Here is a 10,704-nt window from a genome sequence, read left to right as displayed (position 1 = left end):
GTCTTTCTCCTCCAGTGAAAAAGAGGTAACCATGTTCCTGGAATTAACCAACTTCAGGGATTCCCAAACCTTTTACCTTAGCGTTCAGCAATGTATTTTGGTTTTGTTTGGGAAGAGGTAAAGTTCAACAATGAAAACTGAAGACTTGCAGGACAATTTACATGGTAAGTCTCAATATATACCTTGCATATTAATCCCCTTGTCAGAAAGGGAACATAAATCTAGGTATTTGCAGCCCATCAGGGAGTGCTAAGTGCCCAATTACACAGCAACTTCTACACAATACTAATGTCCCACTGACAAAACACCATTCAGAATTTTTCTGAGTGGTGCTAGGAAGCATTCAAAAAACGGTCTTGTGCTTTGCTTCTCCACATATTGGTACAAATCACAGGTTCCTTTTACAGCATGACTGATATTTCACTCGTGATCTTCAGGAAAAATAGAGTGACTACTATCAGCAGAAACTGCAATGACAAGGTCACAACGATTTAGAAATTATTTCAATTATATTTCCTAGGGTTATACTGTTTCTTTTGTACTGTCCTACTAACCTTTAAAGAAATCATACATTTGTGAAAAATAAGAAGTGGCTTGAGGAGAGGAACAGTAGCCACAAATTTATGTATTATTTAGGGATCTACTTCTCAAACTAAAGGAACTGGAAAAATTAATACGTTCTCTGCCTGCGGTTTTTCATCAGTAATAATACATCAGGTTTAATAACAGTAACCCAACACTACCATAAAGTTCAATTCACTCCTGTTTGCAACAGGGTTTTTGGCAGCTTTGGATGAATACTCCCATGTTGTGGATGAGTGTTTTATGATCCTGCCAATTTGTCCTGAATTCTGATTTATGATCACTCAAAGTGACTTAACAGAGTTTGATGGCAAGGTTCATTCTATTACTTACTGCATGAAGGAAACATACAAAGGAAAATCGAGGCAAAATTGATTTTGAATGATATACACAGAGATTGGAGGTGCGAAGAGGTAAGGGAGTAGCCCCCATTGAGTCATGAGGTTCAGAATGGACCCCTAAACTCCTGATGGAAATTAGGTGTGGCTGGATCCACCCCTAGTTCCAGACTTGGTCAATGGCTTATATCTAAAGGATTTTATGTGCTTATGGCTAAAGGATTATATGTGCACACTCGGTTCTTTATATCACTTTGTTAAATTTTCAAAATTTCATCATGCTTATTCCCAATTCACTTACCTTCTGTCTAGGCGTCCAGTTTTAGTTTGTTCTGAAGTTCAAACCCTTCAATCTGGGTGTCTGGTGTTAGTTTTCTCTGAAGTTTGAGGTTTCCCAAAACAGACCTTCAGGCATCAGATTTTACGTGAATAAATAATGTAACAGAGTGGTACAGCAGGAGGGTCAGCTTGAGCTGGTGCCTCTGGAGAGGGGTCAACCCAAATAAAGAAATCCCTGGGCAGTTATACCCTTACAGACTCTTCAGTCACCACTCACATACTCTCTTCGTGTGCTTTCCCTGCACCTAACAGTAATACTGGTCTGAGCTTCTGACACCTGACACCTTATTAGATTCCTTCACTGTCTTCAGCCAGGTCATTCATTACCTTGTCGAGTTGCAGGTGCTGTTGACGGTTGTAGCCTTGAAGCCTCCTTATCTGCTGATTTACGCTGGCTCTGGAGGCCCCTGTTTTGACTAAGTAGGTATATGTTCAGTAAATCTAAGTGGAAATTTACACATTGCAGCCTAAGGATTCAGCAAATCTAACTACTCATGCTAAGTAAGGTAAAGCTAAGCATACTAAATCACACAACACTATAACTCTAAGTGATTTGTTCTATTTAAAACTTATTTCAGCTAAATGACTAATATCTGTTAACACTGAGGCATTCCTGCTGAAGGAGAGAGTTGCCAGGCATGCAGCTCAGTTGCCATCCAGAGAGAAGTCAAATTGGGCTCATCCACTGATCTGTCATTGGTAAAACATCATGTTGCTTCAAGGAGCAACCTTGAGAGGCATGCCAGGGGATCAAGGGGAGATCGCCACCATGCAGCCACACTTAGGGCGTCATATTTATGGAATAAAGTGGTTGGCTCTTAATCAGATTGCATACAGTGAGAGAGTATGCCTGAGACTCCTTGTCGTTCCTGCTCCTCTGTAGCTTTCCTAGAGGAGTTCTTGGCCTGGCTACAGCTCAGGCCTTTACTTCTTCTAGAGCCTGTATTAACCTGCTGCTAGTTTGGTTAAGATGAGCACATCGAATTCATCTGCCACACACCATTAAAGGCAAAAGTAGTGTTCTACAACATTTTACTCATAGCAAAACTTGGCAGAGGGTGGAGCGATACCTTGGAAAACATTTCATGTGTTCCTCAGTTGAGGCAGAGGTAGGTCTGCATACCAACTGTCTGTTCTGTACACAGACGCAAAACAAATAGGGCAAAGCCATGTGCTACAATACCATTTTGGCATCAAATTCTCATTTAATTTTTAACTGCAATCAGTCACCCAAGTACATTTGTGGCCTAGGTCTAAGCGCTCATATTTATTCCAGCAAGCTGGCCCATCATTCAAAAAAGCAGAACACTGTTTACAAATATAACCTATAGATGCTGCCATTACGTTTATCTCAAAAAGGTCTGAGAAAGGGAAAATTCACTGACCAAGGAAATAGACATCAGCAGAGAGGAAAGCTGACAATATTGATGATATGCCTTTGGGCAAGAAAAAGAGGTTCTTCATCATCTTTCAGTGTGCCTGAGGCTTCTAGCATGAAGCACAGGAAAGAAAGGCTAGAAAACTTTCATTACTGTTTTACACAATGCATTTCCTTTCAGCTGAAAATGGTGAGAGGGACTGAAACAGCTACCCCTTCCAGTAATAGATATTTTTGCTATCTAATATATGTCAATATAAATGATAGCTATAGTCAAATAAACTGCTGAAGCATAAAAGAATTCAGGCTTGGAAAAGGATATTTTTGCCTGTATGAAACACATCTGGCAGTCCTACCTGAAAAGAAATGTGTATCTATATACAGGGGGAAATCATGGCAAGGTACGATGTTATATTTCTTGAGGGTCTTTTCCAATCAAACATTAAGCAATATGAGAAACTCAGAAGTCTTCAGTTCCAGGGTTTTCTCACTCCCACCTTTATACTGTGACTATTAGACCACATTCTTGTATTCATTTATTTCAGACAAAAATGCATCTTTTGTTTCAATACTGTCAATATGGTGCTTTAACTGTTTGGACATATGTCTTCCCTGGGTATACTATTGCATTTCATGATTTTTTAAAAGTTGGATTATTTCACTATGCTTAATGGGCCTCTAAAGGAGTTATGGTATAGTATTATTATTGGGTTTGTATCCCTTAAAGCCATGAATCTGTAGCACTGTTTTTTTGAAAGTATTGTTTTTGCTAAATAATAGCAAAAAGTAACTATGTGTTTCCTTCTCCTTGGAGGGAAAAGAGTTATGTTGTTTTTGTAATTCAGGAAATGAAATGGATTCTTCTTTCCTCACTGTATGTAGAGGCTACAGAAGTGTCAAAAATGAGGTTCAAAGTCAAAGTCTGTAGTGACACTGCTAGCTCAACTGAAATCAGGAGATGTTCCCATTCAGAGGAACAGTGATTTCATCTCCGGATTCTCTCACCACATCAGCATCAGATGTCTTAACCTCTCTGTGCCTCAATTTTCCCACCTACAAAATGATGGCAAATGACCGATGACTGCCAATTGACAATCTGGCTATCCTTAATCTTTCAGAACATCTTGTAAACTGTGCAGAGGAAAAGTATATTTTTAGATCACAGACATCATAAAAATCCCAGGATATCTAAAGACACAACAGGTAAAATCCCTTTGACTTCAGTGGGAATTGTTCATGCTTGATGAAATATGGATGATGCACAGAAGCCTCTTGGCTGTTGGAAGTGGCAGTGACTCATCTGCATCTGCTCAGATTTCATCTAGAGAGGAAATAACTTTTTTTTTTTTTTTTTAAGTATTTTAACGTGGATATGAATGTTCTGAATCTAGTATTAACTGATTCTGAATTAAACATAACTGAATTAAACATTTCTGAATTAAAACTAACAAATTTCACATTTAAAGACATTCTCCAATGTTGAAATTCACTTAAATTACAGGAGGAAAACAAGAATATTCTGTGTTGATATTAAGTTCATTTAGAGTATTGACTGGTGTATGAAAATTATACTAAATGCTTGATTTTCTTGTTCTCTTCCCTAAGCATCTGCTGTTGGCCTCAGTTGTGAGGTGGACCGTTGTCTGATCCAGTACCACCATTTATGTGTGCAAATCATGTGACATAAATGACAGCAACATTGCCACTTTGGTTTCCAAGTGCACTTGACTTCAACTATGTTTTGTGTGAGACTGCCAAATTCTCGTTTGGTCACAGTAATGTCTATATGCTAGATCGTTAAGAAAGCACATATGCCACAATTCACAATATATCAATGAAATGGAAACTGCTTTCAGCAAGACTTTAAAATCTTGTGGACTCCAAAAAGTGTTTGAACACTTGTACCCTTGGAGAAAATGCTTGTGATGCTCAATATCAGTCTCTTAAGATGCACAAGAAGGCATAATGAATGAATCATTAACTCCGGTTTGTTCTGACTTTAAACAGTTCAAATCCATGGCTATTGTTAATTTTGGCATGTAATTTACTATATATGTATTATATTTCAGCATATTAAGTAGCTTTTTGGAATGCAAATCTTCTGACCTCAAGATTTTGCAGGTAAAATCCAGGAAAATATGACCTTTATGAAAAACAAAAGAAACTAAGTTATTCAGTAGCTAAATCAAGCTCTTAAACAAAAAGCTTCATGGAAGTTTAAAGTGAATACAAAGCTCTTTTTAAATTAAAGGTCAACACCAAGAACTCTCTGAGAAGTAAAATTAAAATTCAGCAAGAGCAATAATAAGTTTCTAAAGGTTCCTTATTGGCAAGTATTTTAATGTTAAAAAGGAAAATGGAATTAAGGGAACATCTTTGTGCCTGAATTTCCACTGAGTAAACAAGCAAATGATTTATTGAGCTTTGCCTCCTTAGATCCTGGAATATATGTGAGCAATGTTTGATCTCTGTGAAGGAATCCACTTGAACCAGATAAAAATATTCTTGCTGTGTAGACTGGTTATAAAGATCTGTCAGTGAGGTTTGCCTTCTCTATGTCCCTCAAGCCATTAGTCGACTGGACCATCCAACATTTGTCAGCCTCATCTGGACTTCATTTGCCATCAGTAGAAATTGTTCCAGTGCTCCCTGTAGCTAGAAAAAGCCTATTTGGCAGATAAACCTTTCTGGTGTTAAATCACTATTTAAGAATACCTAAACGTGCATTCTAGTTTATATTCTGAAAGATCCCTTTATTTGGTAAGGGTGCTTACATGAATAAATGCGAACATGTAAATTCTGGGTGGAAATTGAGACACAGAATTCTATATTTTTATTATTTGCATATGGAAACACAAAACCTAAACACCATAGTAATGTGTGACAGTTGTTCAAAAGCATGTCAAAAGTGAAACAAAAGAATATCAAACATTGGATTCACTCAGTTTCTTAGATCCACTTAATTTCTAAAATATTTAAATACAGTCATTTACTCTGGATACTTGATGAAAAATAAATCAACTTTTCATATTGTTGTATATCATTTCAGAACAGCAGAGTTATTTAAAGCCACATCCTTATAGGGCAGATTGTCTCTCAGACTACAGAATAAAAAATGTAAAAGGAAGGTGTAGCAAAACCAAGGAGAAACAAAAGAATAGAAAATTTGCATCAATTTCTCTGTTGTTTTAGGTATATAATATTTCACAAAGTATTCTAAAAAAATAATTACTTATTGGTAATGCAGAATTTCCTTTCAGATTATCAGATCGAACCCCCTTTGCATACCCATCTACAAAATCTATTCTGTATCCAACCGTACTACCATGTATTGCTGTCTATCAAAGAGAGTCTTCCTGAGAAGCGTGTTGTCAGTGGCAGGCAGCATCTGCTGTTTTGAAAAAGCAAGGTATGTTCTTTCTTCTTGTGTGCATTAGCAGGTATAAAGGCTTTGAAAGCAACAGCCTTTCCTGAAGGAGAAAGGAACACAGCCTACTCTGCCATCATTATAATAGCTCTGGAACAGAGACAAGTGTCTGTGTATTGACCACTCAAGAAAACAGGAAAACAAGGAAACCTGTGTAAAATTTGTCACTATTTTGGTTGTGCTTGATTTTACAAAGCAACTCTCCCAGTTGTATTGATTCCTGCTTTATTTTGAGACTACTTAGGAGCTGAGAGGGGGGGGAAAGAAAGCCATTGCAGAATTCTGTAACAGATACATATATTCTTATTCTTTCTCAATCAGATCCCAGCCAGGACTCAAGACAAGCCACTCTGCAACTGCTGTGTGACAGAAGTCACAAAGGAGTTAGTGGGCAGAGTGTGAGGTCAAAGATCTAGTCAGGCTTTTTTTCCCTTTGGCCTTCCTTTTAGCACCCATGTTCAAGTGGCAAATGCCACTTCTCTCCAGTTACCACCACTAATTTTTTGAATTGATGCTCAAAAAGACCTTCTATCAGAGCAGCCGAAATCCATATCCGTGAAGAAATGCAATGATTTGCTAGCCAAAAGGGAGAAATAACGATTGTAAGACAACCAGAACGCTGGAAGAATCATGGTCACGCTGTTAGCCCTGTGCGTTATTCATGTGACATGTATAAGGAAGTATGAAAGAGATTTTGAAAGTTAAGAGTTAGGTAAGCAGCAATAAGGCTTAAAACACAGTCCTTTCCGACTCCTCAGATTCCCTGTAGAGAACGTGACATGGTGTTTTTCTAAGCCTCTCACAAAATGCATTAATACAAACGTGAAATACGCTTGTGGTTTAGTGAGATTTAAGTGCAGCATTGCAAGCCAGTAAAGAATGACAATTTGATTTATAGTAGTCGACTTAAGAAATATTATTGTTCATGTTGGGGAATACATATAAAACCTTATGCACTCTATTTTTCATGATTCACGTGTACCACAAAATGCCAGAATTAATCTTAGACATTTTTATTCCAACATCGTGTAAACAGAATGCATCTTGCATCAAACTGGTCTGATGCATAAGAAGCATGCAGAAGAACTTGCTGTATCTCCCTGAAACAAGGGGAATACAAGAAATGGCTTTTATTAACACAGACGAAAACAAATTAAACATATTTAAGAAAACATTAAGAATACTGATCTTAATCTAAGATAGAAAGCTCTAATGATTGTTCCAATTGCACCCAAATAGGTGCAGGTGAATCTAGATACATTGTGGTTTACGAAAAAAAAAAGTCAAGCATTATGTATTTGTGATGTTTGCTGGTATGAAACTGTCCCTCTTCCATACCTACACATTCTGCCTGTTCCCACCTGTGAACTCCAGCCAGTGTCAGTCAGACCCAGTTTGAATATGTTAAGTCAGTGCAAAACTAATCTCATAGAGTGAACAATTTGCATAAAACTTTTTCTTGCTCTGTCTAATTTTATGCTGACTTGGCACAGAAGTGTCTCAAGCAGCAATGAGCTCAGCCTAGCATCCCTGGGACCACATCCTTAACCTCCCTGTTTGGAAATCAGTCCATCTCTGCCCTGCTAATATGCACAGAAAAGACAAGAGTTCCTGTAAAAGGACTGAGAGATGAACCAAATGAAGCAGAACAGGAACCTGACCGTATTTCCCCGGTTCCAGTTGAGCGCACTAGAGCATTATTAGCTACTGTAAGAATGCATTTTTTTCTTCTCAACATTTTATCCTGGACCTCAGACACTCCACCTATTAAAATTTTTCTTCAGCTCATATTTCCATGAAACTTTTTCACTTTCAGCAAAACAGCACATCCATCATAAAAAAACTGTATTTTGTTATTTTAATTAGCTCTGCTCTTGACAGTACAACTTCACCAAACACAGACATACATATCTCCCAATCCTCAAGAATTTTAGTTAACTTGAAAGGGCTCAAGAATGCAAGACCCTCTTCCCATTTAATCCAAAATGGCTTCAATTTATATGCCTCCAGAAATTACAACTCCTTAAGAGGCTGCTAGATTTACAATGTTGAAATAAAGTGAATGACATTTAAAATTTTAATAATCATAATTCAAGTTAATTATGTAAATATTGTTTATCAACATTTAAAGGTCTTGGTTGTGTTTGTTTCCTTTTTGAGTGAGGGGACAAGGTTGCTTAACCATTGTCTTATTTATGAACTTGAAGTATGAAGGAATTTAGTATTGCATATACCCCAAAATTTGCAGAAATCAGCTGCTTGATATGAAACACAAAATTCAAAATTATCTTTACATCAGAATAATACAGGTCTTATTCAGGTAAAACAGTTTCATTGTTTTTGGAAACATTTGTTAAGAAATGAAGAAGTGACAAGAATAAGACAATATCTGAAACAGTTTTCCAGAGCCTATGCATTTGCCTCACATATCCCTGATTAAAGCAATTTGTAACCTATGCATAAATATGAGTATAATTGAAATGTATGACCTTCAAAATATTATTACATATTGATTCTGCCAATTTATATCATAAGATGAACAAGAATTTTGCAGTAAATTGCACTATTATTGCAATCAAATATTTTAGTTTCAGAAGAAACAAAGGTTTAGAGAAACAGCTAGAATAATTGAGCTTATTCAGATAGGAGATTCTGGATGTGTTAGGAATGCAAAGCAGCCTCTGATTGCATAACGCTTAACACAACAATCATAGAAGTAATTGATTTCACACTTCTTCTAGGTTTTGTTTCTCATTACCAGGCAAAGGCAGCGATCATCTCATTTCACTTCAATGCAAGAAATGACAATTGTTGCTAATTAATACGAAAAATCTTTAATAGTTTCTTAGATTTTTAATTTTCTGGATCTCATAAATTTTAGAAGTCCTCAAGTTGCAAACCATCTTCTCTCATAACTGTGTAACTTTTATTTTCTTTATATTATCTACTGAAAAGATTATAAGAATCCGAGAATAAAACCTGAGTTTGCCATGACAACTGCTGTGATAAGATATCCACATATCTGGGAAAATTATCCTTTCTTGTAGTTATAAGTTGAATTGCTATTAAAGTGGAGTTAGCCTGGGTAGAGAAAGGGGTAAAGGGGTGGGGAATAAAGAGGGAAGGGACTATTGGTAATAATGGTATTTCAATAACAGAAGAAATTAAAGGGTAAAATGTGTTTGAATTGTTTAACCAGTTCTGCTGCCAATGAAACTAGCACATTTCTTCCTTAAAAGATAGCATATAAAACTGATTTAACAGCTTCATATCAATACAAATATTTTCCTAAACCCTGGTGGGCCCTGGAATGGCATTACAAGAGCAGATCTGAGTTTACACAAGTCTGGGTGGTTTAATGGCACAGCACGTCGCAGTGCCTATGGTTAAAGTCTTCTTCCCCATATCCTTCATACTGCATCTGCATTCACTCCTAACCTACTCTTACTTCATTTTCTTAATCTATGTCTTGCCAGGTACACCTGCCAACATCTGATTAAGCTGAAATATGAAGCATTCGTCGTAAATGGTGTATGACCAGGAAAATAAATCTTGTGTCAATATTGTAGGTTTTCCTTGGCAGATCAGATTCAGCCAAACACTGACACACAGCTTCAATTCCAGATATGCTTCAATGCAATAGTATGTGCATGTGCCTGCATCTGGGCGTGCTGTTGGGATTTTTAGGAGCAGCAGCGCAGGGCACGCAGCTGTGTGCCTCTCCATCGCCCCGGCACATTCCAAGGCTTTGGAAAGCCCTACTGTTCACCTACGATACAACTGAAGCACTTCCTTTGCATTTTTAGAGACATAACATTAATTCTGTTTAATGCAAGATCACATTTTTAAAATAAACTTACTTGGTAATACTTAGTGACCTGAATGGAGAAGGAAACTGTACTTAAGTTTCACCTTAAAATATAAAAAGAACATGGTAATATTTAGAAACTCTGTTTTTAAATCAATTGCTTTAAAAAAGGAAAAATTTTTTAACTGGTTTGGGTTTTTTTTTTATTAAAGATCCTTCTAGACAAGTTAAATAAGGAAATCCTCTCTTATACTCGTTTATATTCAGGGAGTCACTGTAGATACATGACCAGATCATCATGCATCTGCTTTAAGAGAGAGCTATTACCTTCTGTTCAATGCCAAATGTTTTCTATCCTACACAAGAATTCTTATCAAGAGTACATGTCATAGAGCCATAAACCTACACAATGCAATAGCAGTCATTTGAATAACTATGCACAAATATTTTGCCAAAATACAACCTACTGTGTCACAATCTTTCAGGCAATGGCACATTCTTCCACTGAATATAGAACGTGATTGATAGTGGGTTTCCTCAGAGCATTATCTAGTCTTTTCTTCCTGTCACCCCAATCCTACAGGGGCTGGGCATATATTACTGAACCTATTTTGTGTGCAGACTTTAAAATCCATCATAAGCCTGTCTGTTGATGAGTTGTTTCGCCTGTTGTAAGATACAGAATCAGGAATGACAAAACTGAAATCTTTTTATGCTGAAAACAGGAGAAAGAATCGGTACAATACATCTCAACTCACCTTACATAAGCTATCATAGCATTTTTTTTAAACAGCTTTTTTCTCTTAATGATTATGTGAATGGCCCTGCAGTA

The 10,704-nt window shown here is 36.9% G+C and overlaps 1 long non-coding RNA gene across 1 annotated transcript in view; it reads right to left on the bottom strand.

Moving 5' to 3' along the window:
• Positions 1-3,672: 3,672 nt before the first annotated feature.
• The window catches only part of LOC113486003, a 117,522-nt gene continuing 110,490 nt past the window's right edge, over positions 3,673-10,704 (bottom strand). Inside the window, exon 4 of the long non-coding RNA XR_003399509.1 lies at positions 3,673-3,958. This is a non-coding gene — a long non-coding RNA (uncharacterized LOC113486003). The remainder of the gene's footprint in view (positions 3,959-10,704) is intronic.

The sequence above is a fragment of the Athene cunicularia genome (assembly GCF_003259725.1).
Source record: "Athene cunicularia isolate RWA chromosome 15 unlocalized genomic scaffold, athCun1 chr15_part1, whole genome shotgun sequence".
In the NCBI taxonomy this organism is placed as follows: Eukaryota; Metazoa; Chordata; class Aves; order Strigiformes; family Strigidae; genus Athene; species Athene cunicularia.
This window is presented reverse-complemented; position numbering and strand designations above follow the sequence as displayed.